We start from the raw sequence: 12,543 nt of genomic DNA, 5'->3' as shown, positions 1-12,543 counted from the left end.
TATTCGTTTACATGACTTATATTATAAATTATGCAAAAATATACTAAATGTTAGAAAAAAATTAAACCAGGTTTAACTATAGTAAGGCATTATAGATAATTAAAAATCATTAGCTTCAGTAGTTTAGATACTAGATTTAATATCTAATATACTCTTTTAAAATATAGGAAACTTACCTCCATCCAATTAGGTACTTCAACCACTTAACGCAAAGCATGAGACATTACACTTCACACAAACCTTAAGTGAGAAACATCATTACTAACAAAACAGACAACTGTTCTACAGTAATTTCTTTCCATTGCTCTAAATGAAGACAGAATGTCTGCTGGTACAACTAACTATTTGAAAAGAAAGGAACAAGGATAATGGAAGAGAAACACTGATGAAAGGGGAATACAATGAAAGTATGTAATTATGCAATTAATGTCATAATAAGTTATATATACTTATAATTAAAAAAATTATACTAGTTTACATGGAACAACTTACCATTACAAGAGATAGCCATAAAACTTCTACATTTAATAGGCTGTAGATGTATTCTTCACCCTTAAATGGCTAATATTTTTCAGTAAAAATGTAAGCTTCAAGTACAATCAAACACCTAATTCATAAACAAAAAACAGTATTTGAAATGGCAGAACAATATGGTAATTATATAAAACAATGTATTAAAATCTAGAATACTGAGATAGATATCGGCCCATATGACCTCAAAACTGGTTTCTCTTACAGAAATACCACACATGTGCAAATAACAAGATAGGGATCTACTTAAACGAATGACAAAAGTAGTTGGAAGTATTTTAGATTTTACAAGCCGGAGGCTCAACTTTGCTGGACAGATACCTCAGATACTAGTTTGGATAGAAAACAGGGTCCTTCAAGGTACCAAAGAAGATACTACCTCAATAAGCTCTAATAAAACACCTGCCTGACAATTACACAACTATAAGGTAGAGCATAATTCCTTAATACCACAGATAAATCAAAGGACAAGAGCTGGCAGAATTTTTAAAGTATTATTTCCATCTTTTTCAACACTATTATGTAAAAAGGAAAGAGTAAGGAAGAGGTTAAAATTAATTAATTAGTAGACTGGTTTTGCCATACCTCAAACATCACCATCTTACTGTCCTGCATGGGAAGGCAGGACAGTGCCTAAGAACAAACAACCTGTGCCACTCCAGTATACAGGAAGGGTATGACCAAAATGAGATTTAGATTTAGGAAAAAACAGACAGTATGAACTAAAAAAAAGGATGTAAAATGGATCAAGCAGAGAAGAGTACAGGTACTAAAAAAATTGCCAACATAGATGCCAAATTATTATTCAAGAAGGAAGAAATAGAAAATGAAAGGAATATTTGACAAAATTTATACCAGTCAAATTAAAGCCCAAAAGATCTTCCAATCAGGCTGAGATGGAAGAAAATTAAAACAGGAAATGCAAACTAACTTTGCTACATTGGTAATCTCGTTACATTAAGATAAATAAAAGCAGCCTGTTCCTTTTCACTAAAAGAAAAATATTCTACTGCTATTCCTCCAAAGTATTTTAATAAACAATAATTAATCAATCAGTAAATTCCAAACCAGGGGTTTATAGATTAAGAATTAATGTAAATCTAACCCACAGTCACAACTAATATGTTTCAAGCAACATAAATAAACCTATGTTTTCATGAAATGTCAAAAATAGTATAAACATTATAATGAATAACAAGAATTCCATTTATGATTATTAAGGGAAGTGAGCGTGGAGAGGATTAAATGGGCAGGCTAAATGAAAACAGAAAAAATATTGAGAAAAAAATGAGAAGAGAACTTCTTAATTAGAACAATTCAGAACAGGAAAACTAACTGGCTAAGACATATCATAAGAGAAAAGTTAAACTGAAGCAGAAAGGTCAGTCGAAGTAATAAAAAAAAGATAAATGATAAGATGATTTGTATATCTTTTGAACAGAAATGGGAGCTATCAAAAACTAAAAAGTTTAGCTGAGAATAGAGAAAAATGGAGATGAATGTAGTGCAAGGGACCTGGCTCAAGCCATATAACCATATAGTGACAACTATAATAGTAGAAAATGCTGTCAAAAACAGCCAGAAAGTAAGTTATGTAGTAGAACCTCAAACAAATTTCTTTATTGCAATTATTGACATCTTCCCAACATTTTGTTATCAGAAAGATAAAAAAAATTAATAATTTTTTTCAATTTTTCAATACCTGGGCCCATTGATGCAGTGGTTTACATTCTGGCAAATTAAATTATCTGGTTCAATTTTCAACAAATACAGCAGCAGACTTGGCACACCAAGCAATTGATACTGCAAACATTTTGTTAAGAGATATATGAAAATTGCAATTTTATATATTTTTTTGAAGAAATGTAATAAAAAATAATTATGTAAGACAAACCATAAATTAGCTGCACAGGATTTGATAAAATTGTATTTAAACTGGTAGGTGTACGTCCAGAATCCAATAATGAAGGCTCTGGCTAGCCAGACTGTTTCCAATAGTTTGTTTTTCCATACCATGATCATCATGTTAAAGAAAGAAATTTATTTAGATTTTTGGCAATAGGAAGTCATCGGAATTGAGACGTGATGAATAGAAAGTTCACCGAGTTTGTGAAATTTGATACTTCGCAAAAAACTGATGCAAATGATGTGCAGCATGTGTATTATTAAAGCAAATTTCTTACATTAAAACTAATTCACCAAGCCAAACTAATTCACTGCCTTGTATCAAACTTTATAAATATATGTTATGGTATTCTTCTGTTGATCACAAAACTTTAATGCAAATGTTAGTGTTTGTAATAAATTGCATTCCTCTCAAATATTAAACACTCGTAAGCAATGTTTTTTTATTATTGTTGATAACGTATATTCATAAACAATTCCTTTAAAAAAAAAAGCAACATCTTGAGACTACTTGTAGCATTTTTTTGGGTATGGTTTTGAGTTTGGTATCTTCCACTATGAAGAATGGACTTCATAAAGTCCAAAGTTTCTGGAACATTCCATAAATTCACAATTCAGTTCCAGTTGTTTTTAACAGATGTAAACAGGAATTGACTGAACTGAACCCAAAATTAATGTTTATGGCTTCAGAAAACTCATAAAGTCATTCCAATATAGCAATAGTACAATTTTGTACAATAATACGTGGTTGTCAGACAGTTTACTCATTGAAGATTTACCAGATTATTCATCATTCTCATGGCCGTTTTTAAAATGATTTTATTACTTAGTATAGATCATACAATCCTACCTGTACACTGCCTATACTTTTAAGTATCTGTCTTTGCACACTTCATCCAAGTTCTTGGCAAAATATGATGAAACCCACTGATTTTTTTTCTGGGATATTTTTATTATTGTATGATTCACATGCATAATATGCTTCAATCATATGCAAATGCAGTGCTCAATTCTGGACTGATACAATCAGTCTGGATGCATTTGATCAGACCTTTTGATAATCAGTTCTCATATTTAAATTCTGTTGAAAATTAGTTAGACTAAACAGTCTAACTCCGATCAACAAAATATTTAATTCATCATAATTTTTATGAACAATTACAAAAATATTTAAATAAAAGTACTAACCTCAGAGTACCTATATTCAAAATATTGTTTGGAATAAATGTTTTTGACAAATTTAAAACTACATATAGGAGATATAGTTGATTTGAAAAATAATTTTTCACCTGTTCATCTACATGAGCAAGTTTGGTTATACAAAATCAAACTTAATTTCTCTTACAAATCATCTGAAAGTCATGTTTAACACATATCCTACAATATTACACAGTAAAATTCTTGGATAAGATTAAAGAGAAAAAAAAATGGTTAAAAATATTTCAGCTAAAAAAAAAGAAGAAAATATATACAATACTAAAACTAATTAATAGGCATAAACTAACATCACCCTACTTTAAACTGTCGAAATAAAATTACATAAAATCTTACAATCACCAAACACGGCAAAATCTATTCTCCAGCTAATGAATCCGCCATTGTACTCCCTCAAATTAATTATTTTATACATTTAATGTATGAATTACACTTCATACCATAATTTTAAAACAATCGGGGCGTTTTTTCTGTACTAAAATTAATAGTTAAAGAAACGGCGAAAATGATTTCAACAGTGTCTCTAGTACCACATCTGAAGATAAGGAAACAGAAAGCGCTTTAAAAAATAAAAATAGCATAAGGGCAAAAATAGAAAAATTATCCTGAAAAATAATAATTATTCTACTCACCCCGAAAAAAAAACAAAACGATAATCTTACAAGAAACGGAACTCATAGATAACTCCAACTCGGGAAAGTCATATCCGGTGACACCAACGCTATCTATATCAATTACGGAAAGTATGTTTTATACCTACATATAACTCAAGATTTATTAACTCAAAACTGTTAAACAAAAAAATATATAGTTGAACTTTTAATTATTCTATTGAAAAAAAGAAACAGAACCACCTATGAATTTTATTATGTTTTTTAAGCAAAATATATATATATATATATAAAATTATATACCGAAACAAAATGGCCGTTACATCTTCAATAAAACTAAAATACATTTTACGCTAAAACTGATAGAATTTATAATAACATAGCTTTACAACAATTTAAAAATTAATTTTTTTAATATGGCTGAACAAATTATTAAAAATGACATTAATCATCTACTTCACATTACAACAGTTAAGAGTCCGGTGGGTGTCAGCCTAATCATAATTAAACGCAAAAACAAAAAAAAACTTTTAGAACTTGTAAAACGGACTCAACAAAAGTAATTTTACCAATAACAAAACATGGATTCACATTTAATTTCATACACCATAATAAATAAAAATTAAACAATAAAAAACTTACATTTGATTAAACAAGTCACATTGTACACCACTATCCTCTAGTCTACGCAGACAATACCAACGCGATCAGTGATGTAATGTATTTTTGAAGGTAGAGGGAATAAATGTATTCCCTTTAGTGTTCATGAATTCCCTTCGTTATAATATTAGAATGTTCCTTATCTTCAAGTGACGTCCTAAATTTCAACAATACAAAACTTAACAATCAATATAAACGTTAGATAATTATTAATAACAAAGATTATTGTAATGATTTATAACAAAATACGTTTGTTGCCATTCTATTATCTTTTTTTGTGTATATTAGCAAAGAAAATTGAGGAACTACTTTTCTTAGCCGTAAATACGATTCCATAGAAAAATAAATACTTTCGTGTTACTAATAAGATTTTTACTCCAAAGAAATGTATAAAGTTCTATTATTATTTACAGTTGTTATTAAAAGTTAACTACTAAAAAAAATGTAAATATTTTACTTTAATAATTTTATATGTCCCAAAAACATTTAATAAATATCCTTGATTAATAATCGCTTTAGATAATATCTATCATTTATATAAAAATTATTTATGATGATAAGTTGGTAAAAGCATTCTTATTACATCATCACTAATAAATAATAATAACCTTACGTAGCATGCGTACAACCAGCGATATGATTTTTTCATTTTTTGCAAACTTTATTAAAACGTTTTATAATTTTTATTTTATTTTGATGTAGTTTTATAATCACGAAATATTCCTCATGACATTGGATTATATATAACTGAAAACTTGCAGACAAACAACTAACCAAAACGTATACTTATTTGTTTTAATAACTAATTAAATTTATTGTTCAAATTAATTTGAAATTAGATCTTGAAAGTACTAAAATAATCCACGAAATAAATAATATCCCAAATGGAATATATTCACTTATTAATAAATATATGTTCAGAAAATAATATATTTGAGATGCCCCTCCCTTTTTATAACAGTAAAGATTAATTAATTTTTATACCTAAACTTCTACCGGTTGTAATAATTTCTTATGTAAAAATAACATCCTATAACATATTGATGTTCAATTGTTCATTTTACACAGTTTTTATTAGACTTTTAATTACCGTATTTTAAAAATACGTTCTTTTTTGTTTTAAGTTTAACGTATTACAAAATATAAATTAACTAATACTTTATCTGCTTTTTCCAATAAAATATCTATTAAAAATGAACTGATTGATGTAGTTAAAATAATACGGAAGGTCGTTTTAAATAACAATTGTAAATAATACAACAATTCTTTTTACGTAAAATATAATTCGGTGATAATTGAATAAAAAAAAATACTAGTAATACCTTTTGAAAAAACTTCTAATATCATTTCACAGTTGTTTAATATTATATTTAGAGATAAATTCAAACAATTTGACTATTATTTACAAATTTATTTTTACCACCATTAAAAGAAGAAAAGTTATATGTACAAACATTTTAATAAAATAACCAGTTTGCATACTCCGAAGAAGATTTTCAAAGTATAGATCGTAGAAAAAAAAGAAACTAATTTTCGAATAGCTTGTTTGAGCGCATGACATTCTTTAACAAACAATTGCGGTAACACCCGAAATTATACGAAGGTAAAATATTTTGTCAATTCACTTCTATCGATTATTGATCGATCTATACATTAATTTTTTCAAGGCAATCACAAATCTTGAAACCTATTAAAACCAAAATTAAATACCAAAAATATATACAACTAGCCGTGGCCCGCGACTTCGTCCGCGTGGGATTTATTCAATCGTTACAAATAGTACTTCATTGTGAAAATTGATTCGCAAAAATTAACGACTATATGATACATAGCTGAAACCCGTGACTTCGTCCGCGTCGGAATCACTTAATTTATTGAATATAGCTGCCCGGCCTATGCTTACCTATGGCTACTATTATATACTTACACCTATTTTCATTCTCTCAGTATATTTTGTATTTTTTTTGTTGTTTTATGTATTATTTCTGATCTGCGTCTGAAATGAAATAAATCTGCAAGAATTGCGGATTTTGGCCTGATGGTGGTAAAAGACTACTTATAAGATGATAAACTTGGCCCTCTATTTTAAAAGTGGGCATACAATTTTGTTCTCTAATTTCTTTCGCGCCAAACGAAGTCATTTGAAATAGGCTATTGTACCTATGTATGTTGGTTAAAAAATGTCTAGATAGTGGATGATTATTTGTCAAAAGAATTTTTATTGGCTGTGGAGGCTCCTGAATATTGGGGAGACTGACTTTTCCAGAAGCACAGCACAAACCATTTTTTGGCAGAACATTTAGAGCAGATCTTATTCATGGCTCCGATTTGGACGGAAGACTGTTGATCATAATCAATCTGTGGATCGTATCTGAAAGCCGATCTGTTACTGTGAGCTAAAACTCGATTGCGAACTTTAGCCGTTGACGTCTGTTGTCTTTCTTTCTGATTCCGAAGGCGTTCGGAACGCTGAGAGCTCGATTCCCTAGCGTAAGCTTGTACATTTCTAATATTTTGTTCTTCAAGCCGCTGCGAACGCTCGATACTCGACTCTCGCGCGCGGATTTGAGACCTTCGCAAATTTTGTTCAGCAAGCCGTTGTGAACGCTCAATACTTGACTCTCTTGCACGCGACTGCGACGCGTATTCTCTCTGACTTGCAAGACGATTTTCAGTTTCTGATGGAGATTCTCTATCACGACGTATTTTTATTGCCCTAGCCTGTAAACTATTTCTAGAAAGTTGAGATCTTAATCTTTTGGGGATTTTGAAATGATAAAAAAAACTAAATACTACATCAACTAATACTAAATTATTTGCTTACATGTTGCACAGGAATTAGCCTGTATATGAAGTGGTGATTAAAAAATTATAAAAAATACAAAATATTTTCAAGGAAAAATATTCGATATCGCACACAACCACTGCGCAGGAAGCCGACCGCGCGAATGAGCCGCGCGGCACTTTATTTTGTGACATTGACTCCCCTCCCGCACCGCAGTGACGCTTAGGTCACATGCTGCTGCCTAGCTAGCCGAGCGGTGTATGGGCGGGGCGAGGGAGCAGAGGCAGGCGGTGGTGGGAACGCGAGCGTCAAGAGAGACACGACGACGACGGACAGTTGCTAGTTACTGAATTACAAAGATAGAAAAATTAAAATATGTTGCTTAAATAACGCGGTAAAAAGTAGCCTATGTTCATCAAGGATAATGTCGGCTTCTAATGGAAAAAGAATTTTTCAAATCGGTCCAGTAGTTTCGGAGCCTATTCAATACAAACAAACAAATCTTTCCTCTTTATAATATTAGTGTAGATAAGAAAAACTAACATGAAAATCAGAGATTAGACACTATAAACAGCAGTAAAACCAGAAGTCCTATATACGAGGTGCGACAATAAAGTAATGAGACTGATTTTTCTTTGCAAGATGTGGCAACCCTGCAGCTTGCGTAGGCACACCATCTTTGATCTTGGTCTATAAGCTACTTCTAGTCCAAGCGGCACACTGATGCAACTGCTCAGTCGTGAGTTGTGCTGTAATAAGTGAACACGTGTTTGTATCTCTCGTCACAGAAATGAAACTGCAAAATATTGCGCAATGGTATGCCATTTCTTTTTGCATTAAATTGGGTGAAAACGCGACGACAACTTATAGTAAGCTTCAGAAGGCTTTTGCAGAGGAGGTTATGTCAAGAGCTCAAGTTTTTCAGTGGCATAAAATTTTTAGTGAAGGCAGAACGAATGTTGAAGATGAAGACCACAGTGGACGACCATCAACCTCACGGACAGATGTCAACTTGACAAGGGTGCGTGAAATCGTACGATCTGATCGAAGATTATCCGTGAAAATGATTGCAGAAGAACTCAACATCAATCGAGAAACGGTTCGTCTATTATTAACTGAAGATCTTGGTACGAGAAAGATTTGTGCAAAAATGGTCCCCAAAAATCTCGCACAACAGCGAGAAACACGGAAAAATGTGGCAGCCGATCTGTTAGAGCAAACGGAAATCAATCCGGATTTGTTGGCCGTGTTATCACTGGTGATGAGGTTGGTTTTTTCAATACGATCCAGAGACAAAACGCCAAAGTTCGCAATGGTGCTCAAAGGGATCACCAGACCTAAAAAAGCTCGCATGTCAAAGTCAAAAGTGAAATGCATGCTTGTGCGCTTCTTCGATTCCAAGGGAATTGTTCATATAGAGTAGGTGCCTCCTGGACAAACAATTAACTGATATTTCTATAAAGAAATTTTAGAAAGACTTCGTAAACGAGTTCTTCGTGTCGTGCCAACATTGCTGATAATTGGATTCTGCATCACGATAACGCGCTATCCCATACTGCTCTGTCAGTACAGCAATTTTTAACCTCAAAACAAATTTCAGTACTACCACAGCCACCTTATTCACCAGATATCGCTCCGTGCGACTTTTTTCTATTTCCAAGAGTCAAAATGGTGGTCAAGGGACACCATTTTGAAACAACACAAGATGTCCAAAAAGCTGTGACAAGGGTCTTGGAGGATATTACAGAAGATGAGTTCCGGAAATGTTACCATCAATGGCAGAAGCGCTGGAATAAGTGTGTGCAATCAGAGGGGAACTACTTTGAAGGAGACAACACTAAACATGATTAAAACGGTAAGCAACATTTTTTTTCACATCAGTCTCATTACTTTATTGTCGCACCTCGTACAGCTGAAACCCTAATGCTTATTCTATGCAATAAGGAAATTCTAGATAATTTTGAAAAAAAAGAAAGAAAAATAAGGGAAATATTAGGCCTAAAATTGAAAAATAATGAAATAAAATTAATCTCAAATAAAAACTGATACCATCGAAAAAATGAGAATCAGTTATTCTATAGTTATACCTGTATAATGAAAAGATTTACAGAACAAATGTTTGAATTTTTCAAAAAAATAGAAAAACAAAGTACAAATTGTTCAAACAAATCCAAGAAGACTTAAATTAATTAAATATTACAGATGAAATCATTGAAACTAAAACCTATTAGAGAAATACTAAAAGGTGAATACCAAAGTTTCCAAGAAAACCCGAAATCCAAAAAAGGGGCAAAAGTTTAAAAAGGAAGGAAGAAAACAACCTCAGAAAGAATTTTGGATAAATTTGAAAGCAGCAAAAACATTTAAAAAATAATTTATTTAACGCATCCTAAAGGTGATAATTTGAGAACAGAAAAACAACTTGCAAAACAACAAATAAAAAAGTAAAAAATTATTCCTTTTCATATCTTCTTTACAATTTGATTTTTAGAAACAGCACAAAATAAAAAAAACTAGCAACAAATTATTATCCCTTAATTTGGCTTAAACTTGAAAAAGTAAAAATTTAAAGAACTGAAAAAAATACTACTTTTTACCTTATTTTAAAAGCGTTACCTAGAAAAAAAATAGACTGTGTAAAACAAATCATTAGCAAGAAAATAAGCAAACAACTTCATCTCGATAGAGATAAGAAACTGAATGCAGATAAAACAGAGTAAGGGAACTACTACATAATCTCTGCTAAGATTCTCTGAGATATCATTACATTAGGTTGTTTTTTTATTAGTCTTCCAAGTAATCTTGAATTTTCACCTGAAAATATCTGGAATAAAGAATTGACATAAAATTCCAATAAAAAAAAAATAATGTTGTTAACTATAAGAATACGAGAAGAATCCAGGAAAACGACTAAGTCTGCTAACAAACTTTAAACTAAGACTCAGGAATGTAGGAATAATTATTTTCCTAATAATAGTCTTAAATTTTAGTGCAAAAATACTTAAAATATGTGATCAGGATTACACTGCAATAGCTTAATATAAGCCGTCGAGTTAGTAAAAAATTGACTTGAACGCTGTAACTCTCGACTTCCAAATCAGCTGATTTGGGAAGATGCATTAACCACTAGACCAACCCGGTGGATTGTGATTATTAATCTAAAATGATTAAACTATACACATCCCATAATACTTTTATTAAAATACATACTAAAATCCAAAAAAATTATTCTGTATATCAAGATAGTAACGAGAAAGAGACTAGCCATTAAGAGACTAGATATGAGACTAGCCATTAAAAAAGTGTTTAAAAAGACTGTGTACTAAAATATACTTTAATAAAATAGATAAAGAACTATGATAAATGATTATTAAAATAGATTGGAAAACAGGAAGATCTTAATAACTGTTACAAAAAGTTTATTTAAAATCTAATCCCGGATAGCCATTTCATTTTTTAAGCTATCATCATCAGTAGAAATTAAGAAAGTAGTATAAATAAATAAATTATTTATCTTATAATAAATAAGAGAATGATCAGAGAAATAAGAGAGGATCTGACGGATATTGAGCTTACACCAGAAGACACCACAGATAAAATGGAATTAAATAAGAAAACCAAGAACAAATACACTCGTTTCACACTCACATGAAAAAACTCACAACATGAACAATTTCAACACTAGTAAGGGCACAAAGATCGGAACATATGAAAAAGTACTGGTAGAACTGCAAGGCCCAAACAGTCTATTTAAGAGACTTTGATAATGGACTGACTAAAGTGATCTTATGCTATCATAAAAAATAATAATAATAAAAAAATAAGAATCAACAATAAAATTATTAATTAAGAAATAAATATTATTTCCAAAAATCTATAAAATAAAAATATAAATCTATAAAATTTATAGTAAAGGTTTTAGAATAAGGGTAAAAAAATTCTTATTGGTAACCCCAATCGAAAGTTTAAATTTAGCTTAAAATCATATAAACCACTGAAACCTTCAACTCAGACTGCCCATCATTATCTTATGCATGCCTTGTATGCAGTTAGAATACGATAAAAATTTATCTTGAAAATCATAGACAGTGTGAAACTTTATCCAAGATATCATGTCTATGAACAAGTTTAAGAGAGGAGATAATAGTTTAATGATCTTATAATTGAAAACTTTAAAGAAGTTTTAATAAATTAAAAATTTTAAGACTACTGATCCCTTTTTCCTTTGTTCAATAATGAAGTTTTAGCCCAGTTTATTGAAAAAGTAAGTTTCTCAACTACCTAATGCCTTCTTAATATGTACAATTTTTAAAACTCTCTCATAATTTTGTGACCAGTTGGTTTCCAGGCAGTGCTTTCATATAATCAGGCTATAACTGATTTTCTTTTCTTTTATTTTATAACAAGCCAAATTATCTTTTATTTTTATTTCAATATTTATTTTAGTTTGCTCTCCTGATTTGGTGTATAGTCTCTTAATAAAATAATAGACCATTGGAATATATGAGTTATAATTACTATATGTGACAGATTTAAATAGGATTTGTTTCACTTATTTTCATTTATATATGGTAACATGTTAACAGAAGATTGGAAAAGTGAAAACAAAGTTAAATAAAAACTAAGGAAGCATTTAAAAGAAGGAAACTTTTAACTATTCTGTAGTAAGATTGAGTTAGAATTGAAGTACCATTTAGTGAATTGTTACATTTGGAATTTACTTCTGTATGGATGTGAAACACAAACATAAACAAAAAGAGAAAAAAGTTGGCTGGAAGTATTTGAAATTTGGATATGGAAATTTGAGAAGATTAAAATAATGGTAAAATAGAGTGA

General features: G+C 30.5%; 1 protein-coding gene across 3 annotated transcripts in view; it reads right to left on the bottom strand.

The window, feature by feature from the left end:
• Nucleotides 1-5,076, bottom strand: part of LOC142332076 (uncharacterized) — an 84,067-nt gene extending 78,991 nt beyond the window's left edge. The window contains exons 1-2 of one of the 3 annotated variants that reach the window (XR_012758146.1): nt 4,905-5,076; nt 493-607 (exon numbers count right to left, since the gene is read on the bottom strand). The gene's annotated coding sequence lies outside the window, so the exon portion shown is untranslated. The remainder of the gene's footprint in view (nt 1-492; nt 608-4,904) is intronic. The other 2 variants (XR_012758147.1, XM_075378258.1) reach the window with 2 other exon arrangements.
• Nucleotides 5,077-12,543: the final 7,467 nt, after the last annotated feature.

The sequence above is a fragment of the Lycorma delicatula genome, chromosome 11 (assembly GCF_047948215.1).
Source record: "Lycorma delicatula isolate Av1 chromosome 11, ASM4794821v1, whole genome shotgun sequence".
Taxonomy (NCBI): Eukaryota; Metazoa; Arthropoda; class Insecta; order Hemiptera; family Fulgoridae; genus Lycorma; species Lycorma delicatula.
This window is presented reverse-complemented; position numbering and strand designations above follow the sequence as displayed.